This window comes from Tupaia chinensis, unplaced genomic scaffold (assembly GCF_000334495.1).
Source record: "Tupaia chinensis unplaced genomic scaffold, TupChi_1.0 Scaffold000561_1, whole genome shotgun sequence".
In the NCBI taxonomy this organism is placed as follows: domain Eukaryota; kingdom Metazoa; phylum Chordata; class Mammalia; order Scandentia; family Tupaiidae; genus Tupaia; species Tupaia belangeri.
In genome coordinates, this window is record NW_006160074.1 from 949614 (window position 1) to 971368 (window position 21755).

The following is a 21755-nucleotide window of genomic DNA, read 5'->3' on the forward strand; positions in this document are numbered from 1 at the left end:
ACAGGACCGAGCTGTTCAGGGAGGGGAGAGCATATGGATTCCTGGGGCCACATTTCTAGAAAACTAGTAACAGTGAGTTACATCGGAGTCGCTGAGACCTTGCCCTGCCACACACCGTGCCCACTGCCTTAGGTGTTTTGTCACATTAAATGTCATAAGAGGGGCCAGGCAGCGGTATGGCAGTACAGTGTGATGCTCTAGGAGGCAATCCCACGTAGGAAGGTCGGCGGTTCAAATCCAGAGACCACCGTGAGATGCTGGGCACATACTTGACCATGATCCAGGTGAAGGCTGGGGAGGGATTACAGAGTTGTGACCCTGTGGGTGCTCGCGCTCTCACGCTCTCTCTCAAGAAATGAAAAAGGAAAAGTACAAGAATCCCCAGAGGATGACTGTCATCATTTCCATCTGATACATGGAGAAACGGAGGCACCCTGGTTACGTAGAGCCCGGAGCCCGCTCCAGGAAGCCGACTGCAGGACTTCCGCAGGCAGCCCTGCCCCGCTGCCTCCCCGTCCCCTGCCTGCAGCAGGCCCTTTGTTTCTGGAAAAGACATGATTTCCAAGCTGAAGAGCTGAGAGGAGAGGACCAGGGCAATTGGGGGGTCACATTCAACCCAGTCTGGGTGCAGAAACAGCGCCTCGGGAGGAGCCCACTCCTGCCTGGGCTCCCCATTCTGTGGGAGACAGTCCAGAAGACTGATGAGAGGGCAAGGGAGGGGAAAAAGACAGGAAGGGAGGAAGAATTGCTGCCCATTATACCTGTCCTTTGGCAAGGCCGGGTAATTAGCAAGCCCTCGGCAATAAAATATTTCGTTTCGGTGTAATTGCAAAGTAATTATGTGGTATGGGTTGTGTATTAATCGTGTTGATTAATTACACTCAGGTAGTAATTAAACATCTGCTTCATAATTGGGTGCAGCCTGAAGCTTAACACACACACACACAACACATATGCACACACGCGTGCCTGCGCCTCATGCAAAGCTCCTGGGTCTCGATGCTCATTCGTGTGTGCGAGTGTGTGTGTGTGTGTGTGTGTGTGTGTGTGTGTGTGTCTGACAGACAGCCTGGCTGAGTTAGGAAACTGCTCCCTCTACCGCTGTGCAGTGAGGCCCTTTGTGCCCAGCCTCAGCTGGGGCCCGTGCTGTGCCACCCAGCAGCCCCTCTCGGAACAGCCCGAGCCCCGTGTTGGTCTCCTTTCTGATGAGCTGGGTCTGCACACGGTCTTAGTGCCCCACCCGGGGTGGTGGGCTGGCGCGTCGCAGCACTCAGCTGCTACGTCCCCTCCTGCACGTCGCGGTGTTTGGCTTTGGGGGTCCTTTCTTGGCAGGTCACTTTTCCCCAGCAGGGAAAGCACCTCAGCTAAGGTCAGGGGACACCACAGCACAGCCCTGAGCACCGGGTTTAATGACCTGGTCCCAGGGCTTGCAGGGGCCGGGCAGGGCTCTGACCTGGCTCTAACTTGACCCTGCCCTTCCTCGCTGTGTGATCTCGGCAGGCCCTTCCCCTTCGCTGTCTCTCTGGCTCCTGGTCTACCATAAAGAAGGCTGAGCTCTGCAGCCTCTGAGGGGCTTTCCAGTCCTGCCGCACTCAGATTCTAATTTGGTTTGCACTAATTAGAAATCGGAGACAATTTAAATTCAATACATATGATCCTCAGTGAGTAAACAATCGGAAACAATTCCTTCCTTTATGGCTTTCCAAAGACTCACTCATGAGCAATGAGAAGCCGACTAAAATCAATAGCTTTTATTTTTCAGACAGAGAAATGATAGGTTCTCTGAGCTGCTGGGCATTGCAATTCATTCCTGTGCTTTAAAATTTTATGTTTATGTTTATGGACTGCCATTAGGTCATATGGATCCATCCTGAAGGTTGATTTTTTTCATTAACTTAACTCATTTTACTTATTAGTTCACATTTATAGCTTGGGTTTAATAAGCACCCAGCGCAAAAGTCATAAACCAGTCCTTTCCTTTAACAATATTTTAAAGTCAAGACTCTTCCCTGAGTCATCCGGGTTTATATGCTCATAACCTGCTTCTCCCGTGACCCGAGGCCCAGGCTGCCCAGTTCTCACTGCTTGTTCGACCTTGAGCCTCAGTGTCCTCATTTTAATAGGGAACGCATCGCCCGTAATAAACCAATACCTCTTAAACAGCAAGCGTCCAGCAAAATAAAATCATGACAGTGAATACAATTAAATAAAATAATTCTTTAAGGGACCACCAGGTAGCGTGGTGGTTAAGGTGCTGGGCACTCCCCCATGGCTGACCAGGGTTCAAGTCCTGGACCCGGCGACTTGCTTTCTCGCTTTCCTCTCTCTCTCTGTATGTCTCTCTCTGGTCAAATTAAAATAAATAAATGAATAAATAAAATTTTAAAAAGAATTCTTTTAAAAAAGCAAGCACTCAGCAGTCACTGTATTCAGAGTAGTTCTCGCATGTAATCTGGTTGACTCTCACACCCCGATGAGGTGGCTTTAATTTCCCCCCTTTACAGGGAAGGAAACTGAGGCCACACCGTGGGCAGTGGGGAGCTGGCATGCAAACCCTACCTGTTTAAATTCTGTCTCCATCTTCCCTCTCCATCTCTCTCCCCTACCTCAACCTGTCAGACCCAGCCAAGCCCCTCTCCACCCGTCACCCCTTTGTCACTGCCCACCTCTCAGCCAGGCCCTGCCCCTCTTCCTTCCATCCTCTTGTCACGCGTTTTCACTCGCCCGGGTGCCTTGGGGCTTTTGACCTGGCTGAAGCACCCCTCTGCTCCGTGACTTTCAGTGGCTCCCCATCGCCTGTGGATAAACCTCGTCACCCGTGGCCTGCCGTCCCAGGGCCATAACCGTCCAGCTCTTCCCTTCCCTTCCTGCCCCATTTCCCATTCTCCCCAGAGGCAGCCTCGGCTCATGGTCTCGAACACCCACCCTGCACTCGGGTACCTCCGGGCCTTTGCCTGCCCTGTTCTCACTGCCCATACTGTCCCCCTCTCATCTCCATGCGCTCAATATGCTGCCTCCCCCAGGAAGCCATCCCTGGAGCCTCTCTCTTCTGAGCTCATAGCAATATACTGAGCCCCTCCGTAGCCACCTGGAACTACAACCAGGGAAGTGTCTACGCCTCACCCATTCCCGGTGCCCTGAAGTCCAGGTACACAGCAGGTGGTCAGCAAATGCTTCCCACACGAGTGAGTGCTCACGGTCCGCTCGGTCTCCAGGAAACAGAACGCCCGTCGTCGTTAAATGCAATCAGCCCCGTGGAGGAATGACCTGCTCCACATTCTGCCTACGTCCAGCGCTCTGCCCTTCTGCCTTCCGCCCCCAGGCTGCCCTCTGCCTTCCTAGAATTGTCACATTTCCTCTCGGGGACGCTCAGCAGACTGTTTGTCCTCTCTTCCCTAAAGCTCGCTGCCGTGCGAACGGGCTGGCCGCTGGCACCTGGGTCCCAGCTACGGCGTTAGGAGAGAACGCTGTCACGAGAGCTGGACCCCTGGGGCGGGCAGCACTGTGTGTGAGCTGGGGGAGCCTCAGGCGTCATCGTTCATTTCGTTCACGAGACAGAGACAGAGACAAGTACGTCCACAGGTCCCCCTCCAGAACCTCTGCCCTCACCCTAGCCCTCCCAGACAGCCAGGGCACGCATGGGCCGACCGGGAACCGAACCCGTGACCCGCCTCACATGGGCTGCACAGCCACACCCACCTCAAGAGAGCCCAGGGAGGCTGGGAGCTGTGGCAGGTGTGGCTGAGGCAGGGACCCCGGGGCAGCCCTGCGGCCTGCCCTGCTGCCAACCAGCTCGGTGCACCATCTCTGCGTCCATCATTTCCTCCTCATACCTTTGGGGAAACCCACCCCACCCCTCCGAGAACGTGTCCCTGTTCTCCCCGCAGGCTGCCGTCTGGCGTGACATTAGCGCTCAGCAGCTTGCAGCACGCCGGTGACATTTGCATTTTGCTGGCTGGCGACATGCGGGCTGTGCTCGGCGCTGGGGCGGGGATCCTGCAGGCAGGTGTGGGGTGTGCAGCCTGGAGGGGGCGGCAGCCGGGTGCGGGCACACCACTCCCCGGGAGGCAGAGAGCGGGTAGGGGCAGGCGGAAGAGACCAGGGCAGAGGCACTGTTCGTCTAGACTTCCCAGGGACACAGGACAGCCCCGGTCTGCTCCAGCTCCCCTGACGTACACGCGCACACGCGTAGACGCACACATGCACACACGCTCCTCCTCCCTACACTTCTCTAACATTCAGTGAACAGATCGTGTGTGCCAAATGCTCTCCTGTGGGCTTGCAAACTTCAGAAACTCTAACTCCAGTTATGGTGGGCAGAGGTGCTCTTACTACCTGTTGCAGGCAGGGATCGATTCTCTGAGAGGGCCCCTGACACCCCAGAGCCCCACTGCCAGAAAGAGCCTGCCCCAGCATGTGGCCGAGGTCCACAGGCGGCAGCCCCTAAGCCCAGGCTCACAGGGGGCCCTCCCTCCTGCCCCTTGTCTGGGCGTGAACACGGCCAGGAAGCACTTCTCACTGTGACCCATGAGGGTAGTGGCATGCGGGAGCCTCCTGTGTGTGCCTGGGCCATCCCAGGGCTGAAGTGTGACACCATGGAGGAGGGAGCAGCCCCTGGCCGCGAGTCAGGCAGACCAGGTGTAGGTCTCCCTGTGTGACCAACTTGCCGTGTGACTTTGGGCACGCCACCACCTCTGTGTGGGCACGGGACTCCTCAGTGACAGTGACATCAACCTGGCTGGCTAGAGCACCCCAGGAGTGCCTCCCCCTCAGCACAGACCTGCGCAGTTTCCTCCACTCCCTCAGACGCAGAGAGTGATGCTTGATGGCCCCGCGAGTCGTGAGCCTGCACTGAGCCTCCGAGCCTGCCCAGGCCCTGTGTGGGTCTCAGTGGGCCCGACACCCAGTGCGCTTTACTCAGGGCACGCGAGTCATTGTGGCTTGTCGGAAAAGTCATGCACATTTTTGCATAGAAGAAATACCTCGTGACTTTTCCGATGACCCAATGGAGTTGTTTCCAGGCTAGTTCAGCCCAGACCTAGATGAGGGGTCCCCAATCCTGACGTGCACCCCCAGGCTCCTACACTCATTGCCTCATACTATCTCCTGCAGGGCCAGGAGGGCACTTAAAACAGAAAAAAGAGACCTTGGGGGCCAGCAGGTGGCGTAGCGGCTAAGGTAATGGACTCCTACGTGGCCGACTGAGGTCTGAATCTTGATAGTGACTTGAAACTCACACCGGGCATGTGTGCGTGCATGCCCAAAACCCCGAGAGGAGAATGGAGAAGAGATTAGGGCATGGCCATCCCCCCTGGGGGCGGGTGATTTCTTGCTTTCGGTCTCTCTGTCTCTTTCTATCTCTCTGGTGAGCACACACGCCCAATAACAAAAATTTTTCTAAAAAAAAAAAAGAGAGAGAGAGGCCTTGCTGGATGGAGCGAGGTGGTGCGGTCTCCCTCTGAGGCACTCATGCTGTGCTTCTCTCTGACAGGTGGACTTCGCCTGCACGGCCTCCAGCTTACCGGGGCCAGAGCTTCTGACGCCGTCATCCGAGCGATCGAACCGTTGAACCTGAGCGCCGGAAACACGCCCATACCCCTACTACAGAATTCCCAGCTACCAGGTAAGGTTGCTCGGCAGGGGTGCTGTGCTACTTCTGTTGTTTTGTTGTTACAAGGAGCCACCACCATCCCCCACCCCCCACTTCCTGCCACAACATCCTCTTATCCCCTTCAGGGGCAGAAGCGCCCAATGGAACTACCAGTTACAAGCTGTGTGACCTTGGACAGGTTCCTCAACCTTTCTGTGTCTTTGCTTCCTCCTTGGTCAAATGAGGAAACAACCGCGCCCACCCCTTAGGCTTGTGGCAAAGGTAAAAATGAGCTAATATATGAAAAGGACTTAGAGCAGGAGTGACTTGCAGTTCACTAAGCGCCCAATCAGTGGTGGCTGTTGCTAGCCATACCCCTGCACTCAGGACAATCCATCATTAATTCATTCTCACAGGGGCCAGCAGGTAGCGTAGTGGTTAGGTCACTGGACTCCCACATGGCCTGTCGCAGCTCCAGTCCCAGATCCAGCGGCTTGAAACACGCCAAGCGCGTGTGCATGCATTCCCATGATCCCAAGAGGAGAATGGAGTAGAAGGGATTGTGGTGTGGCCATCCTTCCTGGGGGGTGATTTCTCGCTTTCTCTCTCTCTGTCTTTCAGTGAGTGTGCACGCACTTTAGCAAAAAATCTCTCAAAAAATCAAAGCTCATTCTCACGTCGATGGTGTGGCTCCTGACCTAGACTGTGGACTCCGTGAGGGCAGGATGCTCTGTCTTATTCTTAGTTGAATACCCAGATCCTGGCATAGGAAGCTGGCCCGTTACTTGTTGAATGAATAAATGAGTGAATCATACGGAGTCCTTGAAACAATCCCGAAATGCACTTATGTCAGAAAAGATGAAGGATTGTTCACGTGTGATAAAATGACAGTTCTGTAAATGAGTGAGGGGTTAATGTGTCTCTAAGTCAAGTTCTGGGCCAAGACAGTTCTTTCAGAGAAAATGTCAGGCCCAGGTTCTGTGGCTCCGCCTTTCTTTAGTCTCTGTCCTGGTCAGCAAGAATGGTGAAGTCAAAGGAGGAGCAGATGTTAAGGGACACATACATCAATCATGCCCCATTGGCTAGAACATAGTCATGTGACACTTGAGCTGCAAGGAAAGCTGGGAGTTATTGTCTTTGATCTGGCTGGCTATCTGCTGGATTATAATTCTATTACCATAAAAGAAGAATGTGGATACTGGGGACCCCTCTGCTTGACTACATAAAATAATTATAGGTTTTTATTATTTTTTTTCAACTTTCCCTCCCTTCCTTCTCCCCCGGCAACCAGTGATCTTTTTACTGTCATTATAGTTTAGCCTTTTCCAGAATGCCACATAATTGGAACCATATGCTGTGTAGCCTTGCAGATTGGCTTCCTTTTCTTTTTTTTTCTTTTTTTAAGTTTTTTGCCATGGAGCGTGTGTGCTCACCAAAGACGGAGAGAGAGAAAGTGAGAAATCATTTTCCAAAAGGATGCCCATGCCACAATTCCTCCTCCTCCTCCATTCTTCTCTCAGGACCTTGGGCATGCACGCACACATGCCCAGCTTGATTTTCAAGTCACCAAGTCTGAGATTTGAACTGCACAGTCAGCCATGTGGGATCTGGCCACCTTAACCTCCATGCCACCAGCAGGCCCACTATATAATTGCTTATGATATATTGCTGTTTTACAGGAGTATGGGCTGATTTTTGCTTTCAAGTACTCATGGCTAGTATTCTAGTAAACAAACTAAATACCACTTTAGGATAAGACTCATTTATTGAGGGAGGAAACTGGAAAAGTTTGCCAGGATTATGACAACATGTAAAAGAAAGCTGGTCCCCCCAGCTTGATTTTCAAGCCACAGTTCCAAGACTCAAACCATTTGTGGCCATGTGGGAGTCCAGCGCCTTAACTGCCACACCGCCTGGTGACCCCCAGATTGGCTTCGTCTAGCACTATGCAGTCAAGTTCCCTGTGTCTTCTAGGGCTTGATAGCTCATTCTCTATTACTGCACACTGTTTCACTGGCTATGCCTAAAAGTATGTCTACTTGCTCACTCACCAAAGGACACCTTAGCTGCTTCCAATGTTTGGCAGTGGACTAAAGTGTCTATGAACATTGTATGCATGTTTGTGTGAACTTGAGTTTTCAGCTTATCCAGGTGATTGCCTAGGAGCATGACTGCCAGTTGTATGATAAGACAGTTCCCTCTGCAAGAACCCACCCAGCTATCTTCCAAAGTGGCTACATCGTTTTTGCATCCCCAGCAACGAAGGAGAGTGTCCTACTCCCCAAATTCCCACTAGCAGTTGGTGCCATCCATTTTGCGAGTTTTGTCCCATTAAGTGTGCAGCCAAATGATTCCCATTCAAGAGCTGGCACAGCAGGCAAGAGCTCCAGAACTTCCATGGCCTGCTTGACACCAGAAGCCAGGACTCCCCTGCCACACCCTGTAGTCTCTCCCCATGGCAGGTCTCCCTGAGACTGTGCATCAAAGACCTGGGGTGACCCTTCCTGCCCCAAAATCAGGACAGGAAGAATCCCAGGACCCTCACTCATTGTTTAGTGTCCATCTTCCCGCCATGTGGAACATCCACGGGTCAGGACAATAAAGGCCGGGGATAGAGTGGAGGCTCTGAGCCAAGGTTCAGGGTCAGCCAGAAAAATAACCACGGGAGGGGCCAGACAGCAGAAAGACTGGAGTGCAGGCAAGCAGCCCTCCAGTCTTCCAGTCTGGCTTTCCTGAAGCTCCTTGGAAGAAAGGGGGAAGGAGGAGGCAGTTGCAGATGGGGAAAGGGTGCAGGGGTGCAGGCGAGCAGACGTGCCTCGTGGCCCCGGCTGACCTCCTCCACGCCAGCTCTGTTACGCATTTTGGATGCCATGTATGATTTCATTTGAAAAGAGACCATTCTGCGGAGGAAAGATGGAAAACCACAGCTCACGATATCGCTCCCAGGCAACTGTGGCCAAGTGCATTTTAAGCTCTGCCCCTTGCTTGGTTTTGGTCAACCACAAACCGCCTGGCCCTTTCCCAGCTTCCCTCCTTCTCTCTGGCTGTGGACTCGCAGCCCTGACTCACGACCGCCCCGCCTTGTATGGTGTGCTCAGCACTTCTGGGTCAGTGAGGGGTTAGCCAGCAGCCACTGAGCACCTACTGCGTGCCGGGAACTGTGGGCTGCGGGGCACAGAGAGGGAGCCAGTTCAAAGGTCCCTGACCCCTCCCTGGGAGATCCACCAGCACCTGGGCCCTCCTGTGAGTGTCTTGTCCCCCTCCCTCCTTCAGGGTCTGAGCACAGTAGGGCTGCGTGGAAGACGCAGGTCGGTTATTTTCCGCAGTCTTTAAGCAGCCTGTGAGGCCGGACGGTGGTGCCGTGTGAGGGCAGGGATCTGTGAGGCTGGCCATGTGCGGAGCTTCTGGGCTCATGTGCAGAAGCCTCCCTGAGTACACTGGGCATGCGTGTTCGGAGCATGGATGGACAGAGGGACAACTAGAGTGGATTCTCCGTAACACTGTCCCAGCCCCAGTGCAGGTGGTGGAGATGCCAATCCCGGCCCGTTTCCGTGACCATTCGAATTCAACTCCCAAGGGACACCAGTAGTTGTCAAGCAGGGAATGAACTCAAACCAAAGGGTCTTGAGCTTATGGACTGCTCAGTCTCAGGGGCGGGAGGCAGCCTGGCATACGCCCCGACTTAAGGACCAGACCAGATGTCAGATCGGTGGGCGCTGGGACCCCACTCCAAGGCCGGGTGGCCCTGGGCGAGCTACTTCACCTCGATCAGCTGCTACTTTCTCGTATTGCTAGATAATGCGGCGGCACGAGTAGCTTCCAAGTCATAGGCCCGTGAGGAGCTCGGAGTTAAATAACGGGACCCAGCACACACGGCCGAGCGCCGGCACGCAGTGCTTCTCCAGAGAGCGCGCGCCCCGTCAGCCACCGGTCACGTAAACAGCTCTCTTCCAGACGGATTTCTGCAGACCAATTTGCACTTTAACACAAAAATTACTTTTAAAAGTTATTATTACAGGACTAATACACGATCTCTAAAAATTTAACTGCTCCAGAAGGATATGAATTCGAGAGCAAATGACCCTCCCCCCACCTGTCGACTGTGATCCCTTTTCTCCAGCAACATCCTCTTTCTTGTCTTTTTTTTTTTTTTTCCCCTCCTTAAGGGCAGGGCAAAGGCATGCAGCCAGGAGGGGATGGTGGTTGTGGCAAATTGCCATCCAGGCTGGGAGTCCTGAGGCTGGCGTCTTTGCGGTCCCATTGAAGCCGGGCAGTGTGGTGTCCCATGAGCAGCCTGGCTTCCCTCACGTGTTTGCTGAGTCCTGAGGTCTCTAGTGCACCCTGGGGTCTCAGTCCCAGGGAGGGGGCGACCTGAGCCATGCAACATGCAGGCCAGTCTCTGAGTGCCTGCGTGGCAGGTGCCATGGGGCCCCACCTCTGTCACCCTGTCCCAGGGATCCATCCAGCCCCAACTTCCATGGCTAGATCTTATCCACTCCCTGAGGGTCTGCAATTCCGTGCCTGTGTTTTTTTTTTTTTTCCCCTCCTTAAGGGCAGGGCAAAGGCATGCAGCCAGGAGGGGATGGTGGTTGTGGCAAATCGCCATCCAGGCTGGGAGTCCTGAGGCTGGCGTCTTTGCGGTCCCATTGAAGCCGGGCAGTGTGGTGTCCCATGAGCAGCCTGGCTTCCCTCACGTGTTTGCTGAGTCCTGAGGTCTCTAGTGCACCCTGGGGTCTCAGTCCCAGGGAGGGGGCGACCTGAGCCATGCAACATGCAGGCCAGTCTCTGAGTGCCTGCGTGGCAGGTGCCATGGGGCCCCACCTCTGTCACCCTGTCCCAGGGATCCATCCAGCCCCAACTTCCATGGCTAGATCTTATCCACTCCCTGAGGGTCTGCAATTCCGTGCCTGTGCCCTCGCTGCCACCCCTGGGAAGAGCCCCAGGTCCCAGGGAATGCTGTTGGCATTAGGCTGCCGTGGGCCTGGCATGCCCACACACCTACCGAACCATCGGCGCAGAGCAGACTCACAGCAGGTTTGCGTTTCCCCAGCAACAGAGAGCTTGCGGGCTGTCTGCCTGTACTTCTCTAACCCTGATTCCATCTCTCCCTAAGTCACTCTCTGTTTGCCTTTTTTTGGGGGTGGGGGGGGCAGAGGGCACACTTTCTCCAGAGAGAGAGCGAGCACGCGCTTCCCGACGGGGCGTGGTCATGCTGCAGTACCTTCTCCATTTCTCCATCCTCCAGGGCCCTGGGCGGGCACAGGTTCTCAGTGGGATTTTCAAGCCTCTGTGTCAGGGATTCAAATCGCAGTAGGCCATATGGAATCCAGCTCTGTATACACGGCATTTAACACTGTGCCTGTCTGGGAGACATTGGGAGGTCACTTCTTGCCCCCCGGGATTGTGCAGAAGTCTCCGTGACCACGTGTGGATTAAAACATCTGGGCAGGGCTGCTGGGCTTTAGCCCCAACAGAACTCCACAGGCAGGCCCCTTTGCGAAGCTGGGGGTCCAGTGAGGGCAGGAGGATGGGGCTATTTCTGTGCCCACCTGGGCTCAGCCCTGGTCTTCGGTTGCAACTCCAGGCCATGAGTTGGGGTGCTTTGGCTCTTGGGCATCTCAGAGCCCCCCATCGGAGTTTTATCACCTCTTGGATGGTTTCACCCTGCTCCTGGAACAGGGCAGCTGCACCTGCAGGTTTTAGAGCCCACCAAATCCCCTATTCCTGGTTGATTTCCAAGGATACTCCACACTCCCTCCACCCAGGCCTGCTACCTCTGCCTCCCTCACAGGCTCACACCCCTCCCTGCGTTCAGGGGCTCCAGCTGAGTGCAACCTCGAGAGGTTTCCAAAGCCCAGGTGGCGGGCTGTCCTCCTCAGCCCAGCCACTTCTCTGGCTGTTTGGAAACCGGCAGTCCCCAAGGCGTAGGACCCAAATACTCGGTTCCTTTCTTGGCAAAGGGAAGAGAACACTCACAGCAGAGGGAGAGAATCAGGTCAGAGCGGCGCAGTGAATCTCCTGCCGCCGACCAGAGAGTCACACCTGCCACTGGTCTAGGTGTCGGGTGCCAGCCGGCAGCCAGATTCCTGCAGAGAGGAGATGAAAAACGCGAACAAAACAGACCTCAAATGCTCAGGGCCGAACCACAGTTCTCCAGTGAGGTCCTCGGACCAGCAGCTTCAGCACCTCCTGGGAACTGGGAAGATCTGCAGGATTTCGGACCCCACCCCAGACCTACTGAATCAGAACTTTGGGTTGAGGCTCAGTGGTCTGGGTTTGACGAGGTGTCTAGGAGCGTCTGGTGCAAGCTGAGGGGAACAGGCAGCGGCAGTGGCAGTGCATTCGAGGCTCGGGGACACTGCAACCCATACAAGGTGCGATGGAGCCCGCGCTGGGAAGGGGAAGTGCGGGAGAGGCTTGGTCTCTGAGTGACTTAGAGGTTCACAAAGAAGTCTGTGTGCGAGCTGGGGGTGGGAAGTAGATTCCTGGCAGAGGGACCAGCCCATGCAAAGTCCCTGGGGCATGCTAGGGCAGGAGCATTCAGGGAGCATAGTGGTGCTGAAGGGTGGGGCAGGAGGGTGTGGGGAAGGGAGGGATAACAAATGGGCCTCTGTGCTGTGAGGGGGAGCTTCTCCCAGGAGCACTGGGAGCCGTGATTTATGCAGAGCTGGAGGGCAGATCTGCCTGGGAAGCGGGGCGCAGAGAGGGGGCTGGTGGTTGATAATAAAGGGCCCCTCCACTCACTAGAAATCTTGCAGGGTCTTGAGTTGGTGACAGGCTGTCTTCTAGGGAGCAGGGCTGAGCCTGCAGGTGGAGGAGAACAGGAGGCAGGGTGCAGCTGGATGCCCTGGGTCATGGGTCATGGGTCATGGGTCATGGCGGAGGCTGCCCTGCTGCTAGAACGTGCCCTCTGCCCCTGCCTGGAGGCTGGAGCCCAGCGGCCATCTCTGCATACCGGGAAGCTCAGTTCCTGCGTTCTCCTCTGGACCATCTTTAGGGCAGAGCAGACTAAAATGCCACCTGCTGGCCTGGGTTCGAGGCCTGGGCTGGAGGTATCTGGAAATGCAAGGATAAACCTGCTCCCCTCTGAGAGTGAAGCTGGCCGGAGACCAAGGGGTAGACCTAGAAGAGGCCCACGGTGGAGGCCGAGATGCAGGTCAGGAAGAGCTGGCCTCCCACTTCCACACTGCCTGGGAGCCAGGGCAGGCAGCCTGGCCCAGCCCCTTCCTCGGAGATCCCAGCCTTTCTGCTGCCTCCCCAGGGCTGAGCAGGCACATCAGAGGGGAGGGGTATAGAGGACTGGGTGGGGTGCCTCTCCTAGGCCTGCGGCTCTTGTTTGGGAAGGGGCCTCCAGTGAGATGATCCTTGGTGAGTCCAGCTCTGGCAGGGAGGAGAGGCGTAATGCAGCCAAGGAGTCCTTGGGGAGCCAGAACTGGGGAGAGAGGCTGGGCAGGCATGAAACAGGCTGCTGGTGGGAGGGCCTGACGGCCGTCTGACCACAGAACAGCTCTGGGCTCCGCAGCTCTGCTGCTGCCGGTGGCCCCACTTCTGGGGCTGGCTTGGGCTCAAGCAGTTTCCTGGAGCCCCCCAACCCACCCGTGCCTGCCCTGCCCGAGTACTCAAGAGCCACCCTAGCGCCCCTCGCAGTCTCAGTTGGCAGTCGGTGCTGACCTGTGAGGAGCCCTCAGAGGGGCCAGCCAGGCCGTGCCTACTAGGCTCCTCCCTCGAGATGGCACGACCTTCACCCTGCTTTACTCCAACTCGGAGAGAGATGACCGTGAGGACCGTGGCCTCGTGGGCCAACCGGGCTGGAGGGGTTTCAGGTGATCGTCTTCGCTCCTTGAGAGCCGGTCACTGAGCCTCTGCTTACACACCTCTGGTGATGGGGAGCTCATTACCCTGCAAGAGCAGTCTTCAGACTGCTTTGAAAGTCGTCCCCAGCTCTGCACAGGGTTCACATCCTACCCTCCGGCGAGGGACTGGCCCTTGGCCCTCTGTTTCCTGTCGCGAGAGTGGCTTTGGTAAAGAACCACCCCTTCTGGCCCCTTGTCTGTAGCCCTCTAATCACCGGGTGCCTGGAGCTGGGCGATTGAAAGCAGGGGTCTGCCTAGCGCATGGTTTAGACCCAGGCTGCACCTGGTGGGCCCTCCTGTTCGTGGGGACCCCCTTAGCACCTCGAGGTGGCACAGAGCACCGTGTGGTGACAAGAGGGCCGCGTGTCTGCCTCCTCATAAACCCCGAGATCCCACCATAGGGACCACCCTTATCCTGATCTCTTCCCAGCCCCCAGCACCACACCTGGATGACACTTCCAACCCCTGCACTTTGGGGGGATGCCTACAGTCCATAGCACCCCCAGTCCTGTGGGGACCCCTGTTCCATGGTGAAAAGCAGCTCTCCTCACGGCACTGGGCCCCCCGGGCACAGACAGCGCAGTCAGATCGGCAGATCCACGCCAATTCCTCCCTGCACTGGGGAGCTGCCCGCACCCCGTAGGTGACACCTGTCCTCCCTTGACCATCCCATCAGTGCCCAGGGACAAAGCCAGGCACTGTCCACGGAGGCCCCGAACACAAGATGCCCGAGCTGCCGCACAGCTGCCGCCTGAGGCTTCTAGGGTGGAGGTAACCGGAAATGCAAGGACAGGCGTGTCCCTGGAGACCTCCTCCCCAAGCCTGCTCTCCCTGTCGGGGCCTCAGGTCCACCTCCATCTGCATCCTGCCTCTCCGTACCTGGGGCTCGCTCCAGGGCTTTACCGAGGCCAGCGGGGGTGTGGCCCGTTCATTTGTGTCTCTCAGGGCAGGAAGCCACGAGACGGCCCCAGTGTGGAGCCAGGTGGAGAGGCAGTCCCCGAAATGCCACCTGTGACCTGTGACCTTGGGCCTCGGCCTGCCGCTGCTGGCCTCCTGTGGATGTGGCACTACCCCACCGTACAGTGGCTTCTAGGCTTTTCTTTCATTGTTGCTGTTTTGGTTTGGTTTGTAAACAGTTTGTTTGTTTGTTTGTTTGTTTTAAGGTATTTGCCATAGAGTGCATGCACTAGCAAGAAAGACACAGAGAGACAGAAAGTGAGAAATCACCCCCGCAGGGGGAATGGCCACACCACAGTCCCTTCTCGTCCACTCTCCTCCTGGGATCTTGGGCACGCACGCACATGCTCCCGGCGTGATCCTCAAGCCACCAGGTCTAGGACTGAAACCGCAGTCCGCGCGTGGGAGCCAGCTCCTCTGCCACCACGCCACCTGCTGGCCCCTTAAACAGGTTTATAGAGGTGTCATTTACACCTGAAAGCCCACTCCTTTAATGGTATCATTTGGTCGGTGTGGAGAACGCAGTCGCGTGGCCGGCACAGTGTGGTTTTAGCAGGCTGCCCTCCTATCCAAGCAAAGCCTGGCACCTCTTTGCCATCCACGTCTCTGTAGGTTGCCTTTTCTGGCCATTTCCTGTAACGGGATCACGTGCCATGCCGAGACTCCTGCTTTTTGTGGATGGAGGCGAGTGGGGACATCCGCTTCGTGTTATCCCCGTGCTCCCGCGCCAGCCAAGGCTGAGTCTCACGTGCATCTTTTTGGAGTTGAGAGAAACTCACGAAGGCCCCAGAGTGCGACGTTGACTTCAGTGCACGAAGGAAAGCCTCTGCACCCAGTCCCTGCCGAGGACCTGGCAGCTGCTCGAACGCCCTCTGTACCCAGTGCTCACTACCTGACAGACCGGAGCAAGCGCGCGATCCTGGTCACATGCTGCGTGTCAGGCTGCTGTCATTCAGTCTCTGACCCACCCTCTGGGATGGGATTATTTCACAGCTTAGAAGTTAGTTTAGGGAGGTCAAGGCCCCCACACGAAGTCACGGAGCAAAGCCAGGATTTAAAGTGTGGCTCTGTCTGACTTCTAGTCCTCTTTTACCATCTACACAGCATTGTCACCCCCTGGGGACTGCCCATCAGAGAGTCAGGGTGAACTCTACCTTCCTGTAACTTCCACCAGTGTTTTCGGTTTTGCTGACTAGACCCCCAAGGAACTACACCTTGGACAGGGGGAGGGGGACGGGAAGGAAGGCAAGGAAGTCTTCCTGGAGGAGGTGATGTGTGAGTTGAGACTTGGAAGATGAGCAGGAGTTACTGGGCAGAGTGGTAGGGAACGTTCCAGGGACTGTGTGAACTGCCAGTTCGTTCATATTTCGTAGCTGGAGGAGCTGCCGACTATTTATCTGCTCTTCCTGTCTGTCTGGGGCGGTCTGGGCGACTGTAAGGAAAACACCATGGGCCGGGTGTGCTCCTCAACACACATGTAGTGCTCAAAGTTCTGGAGGCTGGAAGTCTGCAACCCGTAATGTGAACACGGTAGGGTTCTTGATGAGAGGCCTCCTCCTGGTCTCGGGATGGCCGTCTTCTCATGTCCTCGCGCGGCAGAGAAAAAGGGAGGTCGCACGCTCTGTCTGCTCTTGCGAGGCTGCTAATGCCGTCCTCCGTCCTCCGTCCTCCGTCCTCCGCGAGGGCTCCAGCCTCGGCTGGGGCCTTCGCGAGGGCTCCAGCCTCGGCTGTGGCTTCCCGCGTCCTATGCTGTCATGGTGGGTTAGAGTTTCAAGAATGCATTAGGGTGGAATCAGCAATTAGCATAATGACTATGTCGCTGAACTCCCATGTACCGATCGCAGTTCGAGTCCTGGACCTGGTGGCTTAAAAAAAAAAGGAGAGAATGCATTGTGGGGGAGGGGGAACATTCAGTGCATGACACTGTTCACGTCCCTCCGAAGTCACTAGCACATGGTGGCCGGAGCAGAGGTGCAGGTAGTGCCCCACCCTCCCAGGCACCTGTCCCACACGGAGCAGTGCTGACTGCCACGGCCAGGCTGGAACCCAGGATGTGGCCAGGCCCCCTCCTCCCAGCAGCTTCAGGGTGTGGAGCCCGGGGCCTGGAGGCAGGCTGAGTTTGGCCAAACGTGCCAGTTCCTTCAGGTGTCCTCAAAGCAGACTGCAGGTGCTGCTCAGGCCTGCCACCTGGCCCCGGGAAGCCCACCCCACTGGACTAGGAGGGAGGGTCACGGCAGTGGCTAAGGGCCACTCACTGTGTCCTCACACTGTCCTCTGTGCTCCAGGGGTGGGGTGGGGTGGGTAAACACAAGTGTTTGGGTGTTCCTTCCTCTTCCCATAGAGAAGCAGTCCTCCCAGATTAGGACCCCACCCTGTTGACCTTTTCTTTCCTTTTTAGATTTTTTACATAGGGTGCATGCACTCACTGGAGAACAGAGAGACAGAAAGAAACGGGGCGGGGGGGGATGAGAAATAACTTCCCAGGGAGATGACCGCACTGCAATCCCTTCTCCATTCTCCTCTTAGGATCTTGGGCACGCATGCACATGTGCCCGGTGTGTTTTTCAGGCCACTGGGTCCAAGATTCAAACCGCTAAGTTGGTTGTGTGGGATCCAGTGCCGTAACCACCGTGCCACCTGCTGGCCCCCCGACTTCATTTGACTACCTTCCTAAAGGCTCTGTCTCCAAGTATAGCCACACCGGGGAATCTGGAGGATGCAGGGTTCGAGCTCACAGGGTAGCTCGAGGGTTAGTTGCGTTAAGGCCGGTGATGGTGAGAGCGGCCCCAGCACACGGCAAGCGCTATGTAACCTGTGCTGTTATTGGAGCATTTAATGTTAAACGCAGGGAGTAGGGGAATCCCTTTCCATCTGACTGCAAGTCTAGACCCTTTGCAGGTCTAGTGAGCGCACGCACGGTATTTAATGATAGCGCTTCATATCGTTTTGCTATATGCCAGCATCTGTTTTTGTGCCTTGCATAACTTATTTCAGCATCCCAGCACCTTAACTGCACTCTTACTATCCTGATTCTGCAGATGAGGAAACTGAGGCACGAGAGGTAAAGTGACTTGTCCAAGGTCACACTGTCATCGGGTGCCTTCTGACGAAGAGCATAGGAGTTGTTTATTTAAGCAGTATTCATGGAGAGCCAGCCGCCCAGGCTGGGTGCTTGGCCTGGCCTCTGCCCAGCAGGAGTCCACAGCGTGATGGAGTGGACAGATCATGACCAGCAGTGGCAGGACTGTGCTAAGTGCTCTAGTGGGGAAGACCTGGAGGACTGTCATGGAGCTCATGATCCCTGTGGCTGTGGTCCCTTGCAAAGCCTAGGGAGACACCCTGGAGGGCTTCCTGGAGGAAGATGTGAATAAATCGAGGTCAGGAAGTAAGTGGAAGAGTCCATGAATGGGGGTTAAAAGAGAGCGTGCAGTCGTGAGTTGTGGGAGACCTCATTAGCCAGTAACTTCTGTTCTCAGCCGTTCCAGCACTCTCACCTTGGCAGAGACAGCCCAGAGGTCTCAGGGTGGCCCAACACTCTGTATCAACCTGGGGGTCCATGTTAGTTCAGAGGACTGTACGGTGGCCTAGATTTTTTTCAGGGCACACAGGATCTGTGTGGCCATGGCATCCCATGACAGCCCAGAGAAGTGGGATCACCCTAGAGAGTGGCGGCAGCTTCGAGGCGTTCTGTGACCGCCCCAGGGATTACGCGACCCTGTCAGAGTCCTGTGGCTCCATTTTTATGGCTACAGAAATGAGAATTTGCAAACTGACAGCACGCTGACCCCCGACTGGGGAAGAGGAAAGCGCAGGGGAGGGGACAGTACCCAGAGGTGCGCTTTACAAGACTTAATTAAGAGCAAGGTCTAAGGAGATGCCGCTGGAACCTCTCCCCGCTTCCCGGGGGCCCAGGAGCCGAGGAGTCTGGACTCCATGGGGTTTATTTCCTCCTGGAAAATTGAAAATGAGCCACCTCGGGCAGGTCCGTGGGAGCGTGTCCTGGAATGTAGGCTGTGACCGCAGAGGGCTTGGATGCGCCTGTGGCCTGCAGAGGCCTCTGTGCTGAGCCCACGGGAGAATGGGGAGCTCCTGTGCATGGAGACCCACTGACATCAGGGTCGGCCCCTCTAGGACAAAGCTAGGCCTTCTCAGACTGGCATGGCTGGCTTCCCGGCCGCCTGCTCCAGCCCAGCTGGGCGGCTTTGGCTGCACCTGTAGGATGGGACTGCGCCGCCACCTGCCTCCCAGGGGCCGGGGAGCCCAGTGCAGACGCAGGAGTGCAGGAGCACACGTGCCCAGTGTACCATGGGAGCTGTGCCGTGCACCCCGCAGACTCCTGAATCCCTCCAAGCCTCGGTGAGGGCCGAAAGGTGACCCAGGGGTGGAAAGGAGGGTGGTTCTCAAGAGCAGGGGCCCATCTAGCCCATCGAAGCCCACAGGTGTTTATGCCTTTGCCTCCCCGGGAGGCCCAGAAGGACAGGCTCTGTGGTGTGTTTCCGCCCACCGTCTGCCGTGCTCCCTGAAGCACAATGAGACAGGACTCTAGCAACCCCATGTTACAGGCGAGCACGCCGAGGCACAGAGAGGCAGCTAAGTTGTCTCGGATCATGGTGGCCAGCTGGACACCCGACTGCACGGTGGGTCCCTGGGCGGGGCTGTGCCTTTGCCTGTCCATCTCTGTGCGGCCAGGCCGGCAGCTTCCAGCCAGCTGCAAGGGTCCGAGGAGACGGGCGGCTGGGGCTGGCTTCAACCCAGGTCAGCCCCTTGATCCATCAGGGGGTCCCTCAGCTCTCGACAGTGTGGAAACTGCTAGGACTGAGCCTCTCTCTTTTAGTGGCCGTTTTTCAGAGGTGCTAGGAGAGGGATCAGGCCTTTTGGTCTGAGCCAAAGGAAGAGGCTGCAAGGGATGGATGTGGCAGCCTCTTCCTTTACCAGCCAAATTCAAAAATTCAGCATTCAGTAGGAGGGAAAGACTCATATCTGCACCCCTCACCCCACTGTGGCTTCACCTCCTCTGGGTGAGGGAGTTAGCGCCAGGCAGGGGGACCTGGCTCCAGCCCCTGTGCACAGCTCCATTGTCCTCCACGGATCGGGACAGCCAGGCAGCCCAACCAGCCTCTCTGACGCTCTGCCCCACCCCAGCCTACTTATCGGGCTTGCCCAGAGAGAGCCGGTGTCCCCGGGCAGAGCTCTAAGCCTGCAATTAGGCAAACAGCGGAAGGCTTAACTTTCTCTGGGCTCTGGGCATTTGAGTGGGAGAGATAAGCTTGGTCTGGATTAAGCTGGAGAGTAAAATAATATTTACCCTCAAGCAGTACTCGGGCTGGGAGCAACTCCAGGGGTTTAGGGGCTGCCACCTCCCTCCAGGTCCCCAGGAAGTCTCATCTCCCACCGCCTCGGCCGGCCTGGTTACAGAGCCTGATTCGCAGGACTTACTCCTGTCGAAGTGGAGACCAGAGCTCTGCCTGAGGGGGTCTCACTGACTCTGGAGCGCCACCTGGGAGTCAGGCTCATCACCCCCAAATAGGTCCAGCCTCCAGCCCCAACTCAATCCACCGAGCTCCTCTCGGGGAAGCAGCTTGACTCCCCGCGAGCCTCCATTTTTCACCTGTGAAATGGAGGTGCTGTTAGCTGCCTCACGGCATAGCCGCGGAGATGGGCCGTGGTGTACAGAAACCTGACCGTGCCTGGCCCCGCAGAAGGGGGTGACTGATACAGTCACATGTCTGGTAATAGGTGGAGAGACTGGCCTGCGGTCACACGCTATTCAGTGGCAAAGCTGAGATTCAGACCAGGGGTGTTGTGGGCTCGTGCAAGCGGCCAGAGAGGGCGCAGGACAGGTACCAGCCCGGCCTGCGTTGGGAGGACAAGTGACCTTTCAGACATAGCCTGGACCTCAAACTCCAGAGAGGGAGGCAGGACCCCAGAGCTTCTGTCCCCACTCCCCTGTGGGATAACAACCAGGCCATTCTCTGCTCTTCAGCCTCTGCCTCTGTGGTTTGTGACCCTGGAGGCTCAGAGAAGATCGCCCTGGCTCATTCCCAGGAGAACAAAGAGTGGGGTCAAGGTCGTCTGGGACCAGCCAGGCGGAGGCTCCAGGGAGGGGGTGGTGAGAGTTCAGTAGGGTTCAGGCGACCTCCCCAGTCTGGATGCTATGAAAGAGCCCCTCTGGCTCCCAGGGACCTTCACCCTAGGCCCTTGCTGTGTGGCCTGGGGACATCCCTGCCCCTCCCTAGGCCTCGTCTTAGCTCAAAAATGAGGGCATTGGAACCAAACAGAAGGGACCGCTGCCAGGGCGGAGAAGACCGAGTGGGCCTTGGAGGGTGAGAAGGAAGGGGTTCCGGCGGACAAAGGGAGAAGACGAAAGCCAAGCCAGGCTGCAGCACCGCGAAGACCCAGAGTGTGGGGTTTCAGTGATTTGTTTTAATTACATGAATAATGCATGCTCCTTGTTAAAGGAAAAGAAATGTCACCTGAGTATAAAGAATAAAATGTCACCAGCAGTCAGCTGAGATTCGGTTCCATTTCTGCCCTTTTTAATACGATTAAGAAAGTGGCTCCTAAGCTCCCTGATGTTCAGAGACTCTGCGTCTGGGCAGACGGCAAAGAACAAAGAACTGTTTTCTGGAAGCAGAGCGACCGAGCCCTGGACAGAGACAGGGTTTCCTGGGCGGGGGCTGGGAGGTCCGCGGGGGGCACACAGGGGTGGGTGCACAGGCACAGCTGTCCCCGCACACTAGGAGGGGCAGCGTTGATGCCAGGGCCGAGGGTTCTCCCTGTCTGGGGAAAGGGGACCCTTCAAAGACGAGGGTCTGTGTGTGAATAAATGAAGCCTCGCGGGAAGTCCCTGGGCCTGTCAGCTGACAGGAGTGCCGAGGGTCCCCGTGTGACTGAACTGTGGTTTCCTGCGACGTCTGGCTGCCGGGTATGGCGGGTGGGGAGGAGGAGAGGGATGCTGAAGTCACCGCTGTGGTCCTGTCAGCTCTTGCACGCTGCCTGTAAAGTACGGTCCTCTGATGGCCACTGGGCCAGGAGTGGGACGGCAGCGAGGTCATGGCCTAGCCAGAGTGCCCGAGCTGGCAGCAGTGGGCCAGCCTGGTACAGAGTAGCCTGTCCACAGTCATGCCAAGGCCACAGCCACAGGTTCACTCCTCGGGCCCCTGTCCCCTTCTGGCCCCTAACGCTGGCAATTTCCCCAGGTGCGGCCCCACCTAGAGGAGTTGAAGCTGCCCCTGAGTGAGGAGGGGCCCCACCCCTGCCCTGCAGCTGTTAGACTGCCTTCCTGGGCAGCCCAGCATCAGGGTCTGGGGGGACCCAGTGCCTTGGGGACAGGGGAAGAGGGACAAAGGGAAAGA

At 56.6% G+C, this 21755-nt stretch overlaps 1 protein-coding gene across 1 annotated transcript in view; it reads left to right on the plus strand.

The window, feature by feature from the left end:
• Nucleotides 1–21755, plus strand: part of TSPAN18 (tetraspanin 18) — a 179349-nt gene that overhangs the window by 100911 nt on the left and 56683 nt on the right. The window contains exon 3 of the mRNA XM_006157759.2: nucleotides 5492–5623. The gene's annotated coding sequence lies outside the window, so the exon portion shown is untranslated. The remainder of the gene's footprint in view (nucleotides 1–5491; nucleotides 5624–21755) is intronic.